General features: G+C 45.5%; 1 long non-coding RNA gene across 1 annotated transcript in view; it reads left to right on the top strand.

The window, feature by feature from the left end:
• Positions 1–626: 626 nt before the first annotated feature.
• The window catches only part of LOC120374616, an 86,036-nt gene continuing 70,334 nt past the window's right edge, over positions 627–16,328 (top strand). Inside the window, exon 1 of the long non-coding RNA XR_005586175.1 lies at positions 627–774. This is a non-coding gene — a long non-coding RNA (uncharacterized LOC120374616). The remainder of the gene's footprint in view (positions 775–16,328) is intronic.

Here is a 16,328-nt window from a genome sequence, read left to right as displayed (position 1 = left end):
GTGCCACTTCATTAATTTGTGGTTTAAGATAATGTATTGGAATGCCTTCTCTGGGGGCATTACTAGCTAGCTCACCCAGCAAGTGAGCAAAGTACTTTTTGAGGGTGATAGAATGTAGGTATAGTAAGTGCTTGGGTATAAGGTCAGTACCACAGATGGCCCAGTGGGAGCCTTATTCAGGTCCATAACAATAATACTTGCATTGGAGGGATACTTTTTTGGAATTAAGGTTTTGGACAGACAACCCTCAGAGAGAAATTCAGTATTTTGATACTTTATTTTGTACCCAGAATTATTTCATTATCTCCAAGGCTAAGTATACAATTTAACAAAAAAGAATCTAGCCCCAAATAGAACTAACTTATTTTTTCTTACATAAAATTGGAAGGTGATTAGTGTGTGTGATATACTATGGAATAGGCAAAGGTTAGAGGTTATCCTTTTTATTGAAGTAAGAAACTTTAGGAATTGACTTGGATAGCAGGTGAGTAACATTTGCCTGAAACCCTGCACTCCATTAGCAGGTGTTGATACTGCTGGGAAAGGGTTAAGGTAGGTTTTACTGATTCATTGGTACAGGTGCCTTGTTATCTCACCTGGATGTAATGGAGGTGGGAAAGGGGATCTAGGTTGGGGCTTGAGCAGCATTGAGAAAAGAATGCTAGTAAACTTGAAGAGAAGGATTGAGCTAAACTTTATCCCCAGATTGTTGACTTCTTTGGCTAACAAAGTCAAACCCTGGAAAGGAGTGAGTTTGGACTTGTGGACCGTGGAGTAAGTACAGGTTGGGAAAGGTGCCTGCTCATAATGTCCTAGAAATATGGCTCTGCTTTGAAGCATTTCCCACATCTGTCATTTATTTTGTGTTTATCAAGAAACCATAGACTGGGTGTATACCCTTTGGGTGGCTGGGTATGGCAGCAGCAACGGCAACTTCAAAACATGCAACATGGATGTTTTGTTTCTCTGGCAACAGCAGCATACTTTTCTGATTGCCTCTGTTTATGCGAACAAATACAATCCTGGAGAAGGGAAGAGCTGATGATGGGGAGAGCAGTATTGAAAATGAGGGGTCAGAACTGGGAGAGCTCCTGAATTTAAATATCTAGCAAATTGCCTTGGCCTGTCAGGTTATTCAAACCATCATCACCTTTCACCTTCTTTAGGAGTTTTACTGGTCGACTTGGTCTGAGGTAATATTAAAACCTTTCCCACTTGGCCAAATTTTGTTGCCTTTATGTACAAACTGTTTCCTATATCTCTAGCTTCCACCTTTATTTTATAATTTGGGTAAATATGAAAGAAGAATATATCCTAATGGTTGATTCTCTGCAGAGCATCCTGCTTCTCTTTAGAGAATGTGGCTTGATTGTATCTGAGCTTAGCTTTGAGTGGGTATGTTTATCCATGAGGCTAGCCATCTGGGATACTTTGGGACTCTTTACTGATCCTGGATTATCAAGAGGTACTGATGGCTAGAAGCAACACTTTTCATCTGCATTTTACCAAGTGGTAATGGTTTGTCATCCTGGGTGGGGAATTCACAAAAGCTTAGGTAGCTGTGGTGACCTTCATGTGGTTAGTTCTCTTCAGTGTTTTCTGCTGGTTCAAAACATGACTGCCAAATTATTCAGCAGTGTTAGCTGTAAAAAGAATATTGCTTCTGCTCTCTGCAATGGCTCCCATTTTTCTTCTGGAGACAATTGAAGGTGGTGACTGTAATACATAGTTTAGTTTGGGCCATTGCTACCTTAGAGTGACTTTCCCAAATGACACACGTCCCCTGACAGTTATTCAGCTGTGGGCCTTTTTCAAATTAGATTAGCATTCTTGTACTTGTCTGGTGCCCCTTCTCACTAGCAGACCTTCCTCTCTGGAATTAACTCCTTCCTTTTGGCCTGAAACAGCCATTATTTGCTGACTGACTCCAAGGCTCATTAACTTAGGCTTTTTTGCTCACAAAGCATGTGATGCATTGAGTTGGTGTTTTGGAGGCATTAATGTTGCTTGATGATGGTCATTCTGCTCTGTTATAACTGCCTTGAGACTTGGTAATGGCTGAATATTAATTTAAAAATAAGGAGTAGTTCTCAGTATCTCACTTCTCAGGTGCTCAAAAAATGAACTGCTAGTATTGCTACTTCAAGGCTAATTTCTGAGTGGCACTGTAGCATACCTCTCTTCATATAGTCTATAGGACATTCTCTGAGAGTCAGCTCTGGAGTTTGGCAGCGGTGGCACCAGCGCTCCAAGCATGTGCCTGGGGCAGCAAGCTGCGGGGGGGGGGTGCCTGCTGGTCCCTGTGAGGGCGGCAGTCAGGGTGCCTTCGGTGGCACGCCTGTGGGAGGTCCGCCAGTCCCACGGATTCAGTGGCAATTCGGCGGCGGGTATGCCGAATCCATGGGACCGGGGACCTCCCACAGGCGCGCCACCAAAGGCAGCCTGCCTGCCGTGCTTGGGGTGGCAAAAAAGCTAGAGCTGCCCCAGGTGTTTGGGGAGTTAGTTTGTTTACAGAGACTATAGGGTCAAATGCTTCCTTTCTGACAAACTCACCCAACTTACAGCACCTCTGGCTTTCATATTATTTTGGACCCTCACATTTTTATTAACATTAAAAATGTATTTTGTAGTAGCACTGAGACGCCAATCAAGTCAGGGTCCCATTGTGCGAGGACCTGTACACACATTGAGTAAACATATAGTTGCTTTTATGTGATGTCTTTCACAAACCTGGATCCTGACCTTTGATTTGTTTGCTTCCCTGTCTGTCACCTGCTTAACCCAGCCTTACAATAAACAAGGGAAGAATAATGTCTTTTTGGATGGGGTGAGTAAAGTGTCATTAGTTTCTTCTTTACTATAATCCATTGATAAAGGGTGGCAGAGTAGGTTTTTGTGTGTCTGGGCTGGTTAATTTTCATGGCTGTTTTGTAAAGTTGCTCTTTGAAGTTTGCCTTTCAAGGAGGTGGGTGTTGCATTACCCCATACTTCACACTTGGCTTCCCTTTTAGTTTCTGGTGAGTTTTTTCTGCTCCTCTTTGCTCACTGGGTAGCCTGAGGAAGGATGAGTAAGATGGTGCAGTTGAAGCATTTGATTTAGGAGTGGGAGCATAGGGTTGAAAAAAGTTGCCCTATTGCTACTGTAGCTTTGTTCTGGCTTTGATTCCAACCTGTTTTTAGTGCCTGAGTGAAATGGTCTTTCACCAGGATACAGTGGTGGGATGCTTTTAAGGAGTGGAATAGGAAAACACATTTTGGGAGAAGTTCTATGTGACTGTTTGCTCATCCTGCCACGCCTACATTTTAAGGGTTGGGTTTGGTTTGTTTGGCTTCTTCTGAAACATACAAAACTTTTTTTTTTCTTTTTCTGGTCTATAGTTCCCAGGGTACCAAATACCCTACTAAGTAAAACAGGAGAAGGTGCAGAAAAGTCTTCAGTTGTACACTGTAAACTTTAACTCGGCCCCACAATAGAAATAATAGCAAAGCATATATCATCCTCACTTGCACCGGACACTAAGTGTGCAGGGAGAGAAATATAAAGCTTAAATATAAAACTCCCTGCCCCAAGGAGTTTCTAATCTAAACTGAAGGCAATCTAACAAGTGACATCAATAAACTAGGGAAGACGTATGGAGAACAAAGGTTACAACAGTGAAAAGATCATGAGAGACGCTTATTGTTGCTTTTGCATCTTATTCCTCTTTACTGTGTTACATTGTAGGCAAAATGTCTAGAATGAAGAGCTGGGTGGATGTTACTGACAGCAGGCTGGCTGAAAAGCATGAGTGTGAGGACAGATGGGGTTGGAAAGGAAACTCCAAGTACAGATGGTAGCATCATACTAATACCTAGCTCTCTTCAGCAATAGTTCTCAAAGCTTCTTACTAAGACGAGCAGGATCATTATCCCCATTTTACCAATGGGGAAACTGAGGCACAGAGACAAAGTGACTTGTCCAAGGTCATCCGCTAGGTCAGCGGAGGAGCTGGAAACAGAATCTATGTCTGCTGAGCCTGAGTTCAGTGCTCTATCGAGTCCCCCTTAGATTTGGTCAGAGAGCTGCTTGTGAGAGGGAAGAGACACAAAGGGCTGGATCCAATGTCCACTGAAGTCTAAATGGCTTGCAACTGACTCTCAGTTATTTGCTATTCTCAACTATTTGCAGAATAATTTGCAGAATAATTGGTCAATTCCTGGTCTGCAGGTCGTTCATGAGGAGTTCTTTGAAATTATTAAAATATTCAAGAGGAGTGTTTGTTTTGATTGACTGTCCCCTAGTTGGATGGGCTATGGTTTAGATTTAGGTTTCTGGTGCAAAAACTCACAAGTGAGCTTAAAAACTCACTTTCCATGAAAGATTTTTGTTCTGACCCTGGATTGCTAAAACAGAAGCAGACAAGCAAACACAGAATGGGCCCAAATGTAGGCAAAGTGAATTCAATTCAATTCAATTTGTTGTTCAAGCGATTATTTATGGGAAAACTCTTTGAGGTATTGTCCATCTCTAATGGGAGTATGTCATGAACACTTGCAGCAAAGCGATGGAAGGCTATTTACTGTAGAGAGTGAGAGGGGACATGTTAAAGCACAGTATGATATGTTGCAAGGACACTGTATTGCTAATAGATTCCTCAAGCCAAGGATACTATTCAAAGAGCCAGAATAAGCATCTGCCTGATTGGCTAGGACTATTAAAGGAGCCTAACCCATCAGCCTTAGCAACTTGACACCATTATAAAAAGTAATGCTCCTGTGGGAGCAAGATGCAGCTGAGCTACCTACCTTGAAAATTGTTGCTTTAAATCAGGGGTCAGCAGCCTTTCAGAAGTGGTGTGCCGAATCTTCATTTATTCATTCTGATTTAAGGTTTCATGTGCCAGTAATACATTTTAACGGTTTTAGAAGGTCTCTTTCTGTAAGTCTATAATATATAATTAAACTATCGTATGTAAAGTAAATAAGGTTTTTAAAATGTTTAAGAAGCTTTATTTAAAATTAAATGAAAATGTAGAGCCCCCCGGACCGGTGGCCAGGACCCAGGCAGTGTGAGTGCCACAGAAAATCAGCTTGCATGGTGCCTTTGGCACGCGTGCCATAGGTTGCCTACCCCTGCTTTAAATGGTAGTAGATAAGGGAGGATTATTTACTGTCTAAGTTTGGAATATAGCATTGGCCCGATTTTGTGTCCTAGCTTCTTAAAGTCAAAAGCTGATGCATTTGTCTCTGACTTTCTCCCTTCCTTTTACTTGCTGCCATATAGACAAGCATAGAAGCCTTATGAGTTTATATAGGGGGTTGATTTTCCTTTTGCAATTAGAAGAATTGGCAATATGTAAAATGTATTGTTACCCTATATACACCCATACAACACTTTCCTTTTTCTAGAAATACTGTAAAGGAAATCAGTACTTTACAAATGGTCTAGGAGAAAATATAGCTAGCATGCTCTATGCCTTCAAAATTTTTGGTTCTCTCATATTAAAAATAGAATAGGGACAGTCCTGGACACACAAACCAAACTTAAGGTTGTAAACGGATATTTAAGACACTAGTAGAAAACTGTAGTTGCAAAAATAATCAGATGTGTGAATGCTGGGAGCTCAATATGAGAACAGAAATAATTAAGGTTCCAGTGTCACTCTTACAGGCAGATCCTCAGTTGGTGCAAATTGTCATCGCTCCGTTGACTTCAATAGAGCTATGACAATGTACAGCGGCTGAGGATCTGTCGCTCTGTCCTCAAAGTTCTGGCCACTGCAGACAGGGCCACCTTAGGTGAAATCTTGCCCCCCTCAGTGTCCCAAGTTACTGAGATTTTTGCCACTGACTTCAATAGGGCTAGGATTTCACCCCTTGTCTTCCCCCGTCCAGCTCTGAGGAATGTTGGAATGGTAAACAAACAGTGTGAAGCTGTAAAAACAAACACTTGCAAGGATCTGATGCAGAGAAACTTTTACACCATATGACTTTCTAATAATTTTTGGGATTTACTGGATTTACTGTGTATGGATATTCCAGGCAGTTTGTTTATTTTTTAAACAAATGTATCAACTGTTTGTGAGCTGGGACACAGCATTTGTGTGTGTCTTTGATTACTGTAATGCAGCGAAGAGATAGGGAGAAGCTCAGTGAAGGCCCAGATTCAACATGTTAAAGTTAAGCATGTGCTTTATGTAGTCAGGGCCCTAGTTTAGTAAAGAAGTCCGAGGATTCCATTGAAGAGGTGTTTACAGCACAACGCGCAAATCCATTTTCTCAGAATATGGGTTAGCTCACTGTAGAGGCAGCTGACTGGCTTGGGATTAAGGGAACTCAAAGAGAACCTGGAGCCTGAAAAGTAAAATTTACCGTAATTGGTCACCTTATCTAGATTTAGAAGCTAGACCGAATTGGAGGCTGAGTTGCACCGAGTGGGGAAAGCTGAGTCAACTTTGTGACGGGGTAGCGCTGTGTTGATCAGGATGCTGAGAGGCAGCACCTACTGCTACTCAGAACTCTCATCTGGTATCCATAAGCCCTGTTGGACCCTTGCACCAAGACATCTTTGTACGAAAAAGCTCCTTTTAGAGAAACAGTATTGGAAACGGCAGGTCTAGTTCTTCCTCTTTAAACCACCGAATGAAGTTTCATTACCAAAGTGTTTCTATATTTATACTGTGAACTGGGGAACTCTCTCTTCTTTCTCAAGTTCTTCCCTGTGATTTTCGAGTTTCTCAAGACAGCCCACATGCCACTATTGGCTTTATGCAATCTGGTGCTTTTGACATCTGTGCCTGTAAATTCAGTCATGTCGCTCTGAGACAACTTCAGAAGTGCTCAATAACCAGTAGTCCACACTGAGAATGCGTGCAGCATGGAGTGTAAGGGGAGCTGCTGTGTACGCCTTAACTTAATTAGGTGCCTAAATGGGAATAGAGCTCTCTTGAAAATCCAGCCCAGGGCTAACATCCCTCCAAGCTTGGATGTAGGCTTCATACACCATATGATCCATGGAGTACACTATTTCTCCTAGTCACTGCAAGGCTGCCTTGAATCTTTTCGTTTTCCATTATTCCCTTGGTTCGACAGCGCTAGGTATAGTATTAATGATCAGTGTGAGTATTGTACAGCATGCTCCAGTGACTAGTAAAGTCAACTCCTGTAATATGGAACGAGGAAAAGAGCTATTTATACAGCTTTGCCCCCCGATTTCAAACCTCTCCCTATAGTCTGCAAATGTGTCCTCTAGTCTTGTCTCTCTGAAACTGCTTTACTGGGAATCTTCTTCTTGCTATCAGTATCCATGCCTCTTCTGGACAGATCATGCCTCCCCAAATACCTACCTATTTTCAGATGGCCAGGGCTGTGGGCAAAAGGCAAGTGCCAATGCTGCTCTGAGATCCTCCAGCATGTATTAAGACGTGAACCTTGGCCTCTGTTCATAGCCCAGGCATCTCATGCCGCACCTGAATTTTACCAAATCTCCCAGGTAGGAAGGGGAGTCATCCGAAAACAACAGTAATACCCCAGTATTACTGCCAAGCTAATGAGCCATGGGGGTTGTACAGATGCCAAAAGCCATGCTCTAGGCTGCAGAATCTTTATTAGGGGCAATGGTGAATGAGAAGACAAGAGCCCTGTTTGACTCTCAGCTCTCAGGAGTGTTTTTAGAGCTGGTCACTTAGGGGTGACCCCCACCTCAGTTTTTTAAACTGAGCTCATTTGAACTGGAAATCTTGGAGACACAATAAATATGGAAACCCATAATGCGATTTTACAGCATCACTTTTCAGAACAGAAGCATTCCGTTGGTCTAGTTACTCAAACGAGGTTAGTGTCTCAGGAAATCCCTTAGAGGCAGCGCCTCAAAGGGTAGGTCTACACTGCAATGAAGCCACCGCTGGCCTGTCAGCTGATTTGGACTTGTGGGGAGGGGGCAGAAGCTTGGGCTGTAAATTGTGGTGTACGCATTTGGGCCCAGGCTGGAGCCTGGGCTCTGAGACCCTGTGAGGGGGAAGGGTTGCAGAACCAGGGCTCCAGCTCGAGCCTGAATGTGTGCACTGCTCTTTTACAGCCCCACAGCCTGAGCCCTGCGAGCCTGAGTAAGCTGACCCAGGCCAGCTGTGGGTGTCATGGGCAGTGTAGACATATCCTATGAGTAGCTCTGATAGTATTTTGCTAACTTACTGGAAAAGCAGTATTACTGAAGCAGCGTCACTTTGCTCTGTTTTTCCTAGGAATCCTGCTCTTACAAAGGGGGGAGAAGGGAACTGCCAAGTCAGAAAGAATCACTTGTTTCCTGCTTGTTGACCAACAAAAAAGTTGTTCCCTTTCCGCCTCTAGGTGAATTTTTCACAAACAGCAGTGCTGCTGCTGCAGCTACTCCCCACCTGGGCTCTAGGTTGAGTCCTACACCCCCGTCCCTCCACCTTTTGCCCATGTTCCAAGTTATTCTATTTGAGGCATACACACAGAGAACTTAGATAAAAACATCAAATACTTTCTGGAAGGGTGCAAGTCCACGCTACTTTCTTTCTTCGAATCCAGAACCCCAACACGCAAGAGTCACAAAGCAGGCTGCCCCCGAAGGCAGAGAGGCACAACTCAGCTAGGGTGGCTCTTTGCAAACAGCCTGCTGAGGATGCAGATCATGTGGGTTCCCTATGAGGCCCCTTGCCTGCCAGCAAGACCAGGAAACCCTTTCCACTGTGAAGTGACAGCTTGTAACTTTAACACAGTTTCCAGTACACCACACGAGTTACTGTGCCAAACAGCAGAGCCCCAGCCACCCGGGATGAGGCTTGAAAGCCTCCTGCTCTTTTGAAAACCCCCAGCTCCTCCCCAGTCAGAGCTATGGAGGACAGAGTCTGCCCCTGTTGCCCTTGATTCCCCACCCCCCAAAGTCTGCACCAAATCGCTGGGCCATGCAGGGCTACCAGCTACCCCCGCCCTTCAGAAAGCCACTAGCTGTCACTCCTACCAAGGGTTCTGAGGGAGCATGTCTGGGTAGAGCGACCAGACAGCAAGTGTGAAAAATCGGGACAGGGGGTGGGAGGTGATAGGAGCCTATATAAGAAAAAGACCCCAAAATTGGGACTGTCCCTATAAAATTGAGACATCTGGTCACCCTATGTCTGGGCATGCGGTGCCTTCCCCTTGCTCCCAACAGGTACACCGACCGTGTGCCAGGGCAATTGGTTCCAAGGGTGGGTTATAAAAGCCCCCGGCTCTTTAGGAAGCTGCCAGTTGCTTTGGCCCTTTGCCCACGGTCCCAGGGAACCACCTATGTATCTTACACCTTACTGTGCACCTCCCAGTATCTCCTGCTGTTGTCAACTGGCACCTACGCTCAGCCCTTCACAGAACACGCATCCAGCCAGTCCCAGCCCCTGAAGAGCTTACAGTCTAAATAGCAGATGGACAGGGAAATCAGGACAAGCAGGGAGCCACTTAAAAAATGTACAAATTCTCTGTCCTCCCCTGAATGGCACATTTAATTCGGTATTTTTTTATTTATGGCCTGCAAGGGCCTTGAGAGACAGGAGCCTTCAGGAAAGAAGTAGATGAAGGGGGTAGCAGGAGGGCTTGGCCAACTGGGATTAAAGCTCAATCTCTGGCTGAGCCTGCATATGCTTTGCACACTGCAGCATTGTTCTCCCTGTTATCATGCTGATGGCTCTGGCTCCGGCTATATTTATTGATGTCATATTGTTTCATTTATTGCTTCTGGGCTCTTCCTAGTTGCTGCCTCCCTTTTAATGCTGTAAACCACCTTCACCTTTGTAGGCTCCTGATTAACTCCTGACTCTTCTAAACCTTGAATTCCTTGCTGCCATTTTATTCAGTACCAGGCCTCTTAATTAGCACTCCCACAGTGCTGTGGCCTCCTCTCTGCCTTTCTTAATTCCAGTGCTAACACGTTTACCTCCCGCTTTTGCTCAGTGGGGCCACTCTCTCTTTTTGCCTCCTCATCCAACACTTCCCCTCTCTTAAACATGTCCCCACACTGATACTTTGGATCCTTGTCTCCATGCTTTTTCTTGGCTATTTCCACTCTTATCTCAGCCCTTTACCATCTCCCGGGCCCACTGTCTCTGGCACTGTTCTGCTCTGCTGCCACTTTCATTTTAGTTCCACTGATACCTCCTCCTTTCCCAACTCTGGCTTCCCACCTTTGTTGCTTCCCACTCCTTCTCCCACCCTGACACTTGCCTATTTAGCTCCACCCTGGCCAACCTTTCTCCCATACCCTGCCCATCTCTCCTGCTGCTTCTGTCATCAAGAACTCAACTTCTGCTCTCCACTCTGACTGAGACCTGGGTTTCTCCCTCTGTCTCTGCCATCTCCTATAACAGCTTATTCTTTTCTCACTCTCTTCACCCTGAAGGCCACCCTTGGGCTCTTCCCATCTCCCTTCCTGCCCATTCTAGTCCAGCCTAGTTTCTCTTCCCACATCTTCTCTTATTTTGCAATCCACTCCATCTGTCTCTTCTTTCCCCTCTGGCTCTAATTGCTTATCCCCTCCACTCACCCCCTCATTCTAAGTGACTTTGAATTGGGGCTTTCCCTCTCCTTCACAGGCACTACCTCTGTCCAGGATCATTTCAGGCTATAGATTGTCTGGATGGCCCTCACTGCATCTTGAAAGAGGATATATATAGAGAGAAATCATGTTACTTTCTTAGTACTTTCATTCTGCTCATCACTTTTAAAGCTGCCCATTTCCTCTCCCCATCACTTGCCCTGTTACCTGGTCTTACTGCAACTTCCAATCTACCAACATCTGACTCCTCCAAGACTTTTTTTTGGGGGGGTGGTGGGAAGAAGAGGGGAAAAGTTAAGAATTATTCTCCTCTGGTCCCTTTCCTGCTTCTTTCATGAATGTTCTGGTATCTCCTCCTTGCCTATCCAGTTTGTCTGTTCCCATTTCCTTGTCTTTTCCAATCCCCTGTTGCACCCCCTTCATGAGGATTTCTGTTAGAGCTGGTTGGAAAAATTTTCCAACCTCTTGTTTCCTTTTGTCCCCAGAGCTTAATTTTCTGACCAGTTCTTCCATTCAAGGGTGACTGCTTTTATCAAGGGTCATCCGTGAGTCCCTCCTGGAAAATCTGAGAGCCTCTTCTCTTTTGTATTCAATCTACTGGATTTGACTCTAATCACTTGCTTCTCAAACTACCCCTCTCTCTCTCTGGACTTTCATGACTCTGTACTCTCATGATTCTACTCTTACCTCTCCAGCTGCTCCATCAGTGTTTCCCTTGACAGCACCACCTCCCTCCCGCTCTCTGTTGGCCTCCCTCAGGGGTATGTCCTCCATTTCCTGGTCTGCTTCTACACCCAGTCCTAATGGCTTCCAATTTCCACCTCTATGCTGAGCAAACCTCTCTCTCCACACCTGACTTCCTCCTCTCTATGCAGTCTGGCACCTCTGCCTCCCTATGTAACATCTCACCTTGGATATTTTATAATCAGTTCACGCTTAATATGCTGATACAGCAGTCAGTTTTCAATCTTTTCTCTCCCTTGCTTTGTTGCCACTCTGGCAACATCCTCACTTTGTCTCCTCTTCTCCCCGCTATGTCCAAGCCCTGACACTGATGTATTTTTCCTTTCTAGCATCCCTTTCCTCGCCATCTCTGCTGCTGAAACATTTGTCCAAGTCTCAGTCATTTTCAGCCTTAACTACTGCTGCATCTTCCTCACTATTCTTCCCGATTCTCTTGCTCTCTCCCTCCTGCACCAATCTGTTCAGAATTTACCTTCTTTGCTGTTTGGACCACATTGCTCCCCTCTTCAAATCCCTTCAGTGGCTGCCCATCACTAAAATTCAAATACCCGGTTCTCATTTTCAGTGCCTTGCCCAACTCCACGCCTCACTGGAGCTAGTTCACTTAATTCTACTGTCCTTGTGCATTTTGTTCCACCCAAGCCTCTCCCTAACCACACCCTTCGGCATATCCTCCCCACTCTTGCCTTCACACCCTCTTCCATTACTGGTCTCTATGTCTAGTGTAGCCTCTGTGCGCTGGGGCACAAGCCCGTTCATTCACATCTCCTCAAAACTCATTTCTTCCATGTAGCCTGTCATCACCTGGCCTTGCTGGCTTCTACATGCAGATGGTGTGGGAGCGGGAGTGCTCTCTTTGATCTACAAAGTCTTCATTGTTTGGGTCCTGTGTTATTTAGAGGCCATCTCTCCACTTATGTTTTCAGCTAGCAGTAGAGGCTTCTGGGACACTTCAGTTGACAACACCTAGATTTGTACCTCTGAAGCAAGGGCATTCTCAGGGCAGGTGTGTGTGTGTGTGTGTGTTCAGCTCTGGAATCTGCTGTCCCCTTGGCTCAACTACAGCGTAGTTCTATTGTCCTTCAAGGTGCCTACAAGGCCTATCTGTTTACCCAGCTCTGTATGAAGGGGTTGAGGGCGTTTCTGTTTGTGTTCGTTATCACTGGTTTAGCGACGCAGTGTCCCTCATTTGATTGCTTATTGCAAATGTGCTTTGAGGCTGGTGCATGAAAGTCATAAATTAGGGAAGGGCTAGTCAATAAGCTCTGTTTCCACAGCTGAAACGTGCGTCAGTGATTTATAACAAAATACTTTAACTTCAAAAAAACCCACCACAACAAAAGCCACTCATAATAAATCTCTACTGTTAACTGTGGGGAAATTCTATATTTCCCCCTTCTCTCCTTTATCATGTCTTTCCCATACCCTCTATATCTGTCTCTCTAGATTGTTACCCCCATGGGACCTTGTATTTTTGTAAACATGCTAATAGCAGTGCATGAAGAATAAAAATAGAGATGGTGATATCTTTGAGTGGGCCTAAAAGAGTCTTCCTGACTCCTTTCATGGAATATTTGCTATAAAACTTGTTTCTCTCATGACACATCACAGCGCCTCTTGCACAACACATTGTCTTAGCTACAGATGTTCAGTGCTTAGGGAGCTCTAAAAGTACTGGTATGGAAGTGGCTGCCTTTATAAGAAGTGCAATTGAAAATGAAGGCAGTAGGGGATGACTGGGGACTCATTACAGAGGTGTCCATCAATCAGTAAATTGGTTTACTTCTGCCTAGGCTGAGAGACACATCAGATGGTTTGTTTTGAAATGACTAGTGGTCTTGGTTCAGTTCCTAGTATGGGTGGCTACAGCCCAATTGGCACCCGTGTTGGCAGAGAGTTCGAAGACTGAATAAGCATGAAAACCATCTCTCCTGGATGCAGGGCCGGCTTTAGGCCTATTCCACCAATTCCCCCGAATCGGGCCCCGCGCCCAGTGAGAATCTCTTCCCTGGCTAGATGCGCCTTTTTAATTTTTACTCACCTGGCAGCACCCCGGGTCTTCGGCGGCACTTTGACGGCGGGTACTTCGCTCGCTCTGGGTCTTCGGTGGCACTTCAGTGGCGGGTCCTTCAGTGCCACTGAAGACCTGGAGTGAGTGAAGGACCTGCCGCCGAAGTGCCACCGAAGACTCGGAGCACCGCCCGGTGAGTACAAGCCCCATGTTTTTTTTTTTTTTAAGTCATCCCTGCCGGGGCCCCGTCGAAACTGTTCGAATTGGGCCCCGCACTTCCTAAAGCCGGCCCTGCCTGGATGTGGTTCTTGAAGGTCAGGCCCTTATCAGACTGTTGTGGGGGAAATCTGTACTGAACCTATTCTCTTGATAAGTAGCCCTGGAGAATGACGTTCTATCCAACCAGGATATTCCTTTCTCGACCCCCTCCCCTGCCAAAAAAAGACAAGGAACTATAGCCCAGATCCTCAAAGGTCCTCAGGTGCCTAACTCCCATTGATTTCAATGGGAGTTAGGAGCCTAAAACCCTTTGGTCACTGCAGACCTTACAGTTAGTTCCTATCACCAACAATGTGCTCTGGTCATGGATTGCCTACTGGTAATGTGTTGACAATATACTTGGTGGCTGTAGCGGAGATTTCTTATATTCAATCTCCTTTAATGTAGCTTGCATCCCTTCTGTACCTCACTATGCACTGATCAGAAACCCGAGGGCTCTGAAGTATTTTTGGAGACATCTGTTCACATTCCCCTGTAAGAGGACACGCCATTTGATTAAAAACCTGGCATTCAATGTAATCCAGGGTGCCTGAGAATCACCAATTACTCCTTTTGTGGCATGCGGAGGTGGAAGAGAGAGAATCTGGTGTGATTCAGAGACCCAGCAACATTAATCAGTGAGGTGGAGTGCTGGCTGCAGATCAAAAGATAGATGAGTCAGGTGAGAAGTCTGCATTTGGCTTGAACCCAATGCCTGTTTGCCTTGGCACGCTCTGAGTGCATGTGGGCCAAAGACAAGAAGAGTTGAGAGAATCCTGTCTGCAGTGCAGCGCTGGCTCCCCATGGGTGCAGAACCCTTGTGGAGTGTGCGCTGTCAGAAGAGTCATGTGAGAGGCAATCTAATCCCTGACAGCTCTCTATAGAGTTTTTCCCAAGTCCCTGGCTTTTCACGTCGCATCTCTCCATTTGTGCCCTCCCACCTCCCCCCTGCCCCGGACTGGCTCCATACAAAGTGTTTAGTTTTTCAGGATACAAAATGGCGTAAAGCTGGGTTTGAAAAATTGATCTAAATGAAATGAATGGGGAGCAATGGGAGGTAGGGGTGGGGAATTGTCCTAAAAGTACTGGCCTCGGTACTCCATTCTCCCACTACTGCACTTGGAAACAGAGGGGCAAAGGTGGGCTTTCTGCCTCCTGTGTTCTGGGGCTGTACAGGAACTTGCCAATATACATTAGACATTGCAAGGCTGCTCTAACTCCATGCACAGGTTGCCCTAGCCTCCTGTGGGAAACTCAGAATAGCTAGAATGCAGCAGCAGTCTGGCCTTGCTTCTGGAATGCCCTCTGTGCCAGAAGGTGTGATGTGGGTCAGGCTCAGAAACAGCCTTCTGTGAGCTCGATGACCTTTGGGGAAATCCTTTATGCCAGGGATGGGGAAGATCTGCTACCTTTTGATGTCCTTTTGTGTTGGTAGCATAAAGGAGATGAAAGTAATGGACAACCAGGTTGACCAAACTGGAGATGTGTGGATTATTTGTGTGTAAGTAACACAGTCTAAGGGCCCGAGCCTGCATGACTGACATCAATGAAAGTTCTGCCATTAATCGCAATGGCACAGGATTAGGCCCTAAGTGCATCTCCTCTGCAAATGTCTAGGAACCTTTATCCCTGTAATTACAACAAGACATGCAAATACACGCAGAGCCAGCTAATACCTATGGTATAGAACAAGTGTTCCCTAAAGGTAGGATTGGGTGGGCCCATGAAGTGTTTGGGCCTGAGAGCTAGGAAACATCCCAAAAGCCATGCTGACTCAAGGACCAGACAATAGAAGTTATTCATTGGGGAAAGTGGCGAGGGGACCTTTGACAGCGCCAAATACATTCATCCTCTCCTGGAAGGAACAAGAAATCTTTCTACCCCGGAACTGGGCTGGAAAGGATGTGAAGACAACTTAATTGAACATGGGAAGTTTACTTTAAGGGGAGAACAGTACTGAGAATAATCTTTCATTATGGAGTAAGACATAACGAGGCCTGGCCCAGTCATCCAGTGGCAGCATGTTGCACTGCCACAGATAGGGTCAGAGACGGGGGGTCCCAAGGCTCAACTCCTGTTGTCTCACAACAACTCTCAGGCACAACGGCTCCTGGAGAGCATCCTGTAACCCTCCAGCCATACCTTTTGGCTGATCTAGTGCTGTTGGCCTTACTCCAGGTGACTTCTACCAGTCCTCTGGCCCTGTGCCCACGGACTTTCCAGGCCCCAAATGCCTCCCCAGTGACTGTGCTTAAGCAATTATTTTTTTTTCTTCAGAGGTGGGGAATGGGAAAACATTATGGCAAATTTTCAGCCCTGTTGCTTAGACTTAAATGAAAAGAGTTAGAGAAAGCCGACATTGGCACAGATGCTCCACAGGCTCCTAACATCAGTGCCTGCATTTTAGAGGTGAAGAAACTGAGATGGTGGGCTACATTCCTTCCTTCTGTAACTCCACTGAAGTCATTGCAGAGATGACTTTGTTAGGGTGACCAGACAGCAAGTGTGAAAAATTGGGACAGGAGGAGAGGGGGTAATAGGAGCCTATATAAGAAAAAGACCCCAAAATCAGGATTGTCCCTATAAAATCAGGACATCTGGTCACCCTAGACTTTGTCCACTCACTAAGTGAAATGTACCTGAGGCACTATGGCCTGTTGGATTATGTAGGCATCTTATTTAGGCAATCTCAGTTTTGATTCTGACCTTTGGACAAGTTATGTGTCTCCTCTCTGTAGAATGGGGGATTAGGCTATTTACCTGCTTCAGAGGGACTGGTGAAGGGAAATC

Source organism: Mauremys reevesii, linkage group 1 (assembly GCF_016161935.1).
Source record: "Mauremys reevesii isolate NIE-2019 linkage group 1, ASM1616193v1, whole genome shotgun sequence".
In the NCBI taxonomy this organism is placed as follows: Eukaryota; Metazoa; Chordata; order Testudines; family Geoemydidae; genus Mauremys; species Mauremys reevesii.
Note: the sequence above shows the minus strand (reverse complement) of the source record. Positions and strands in the feature narration are given on the sequence as shown.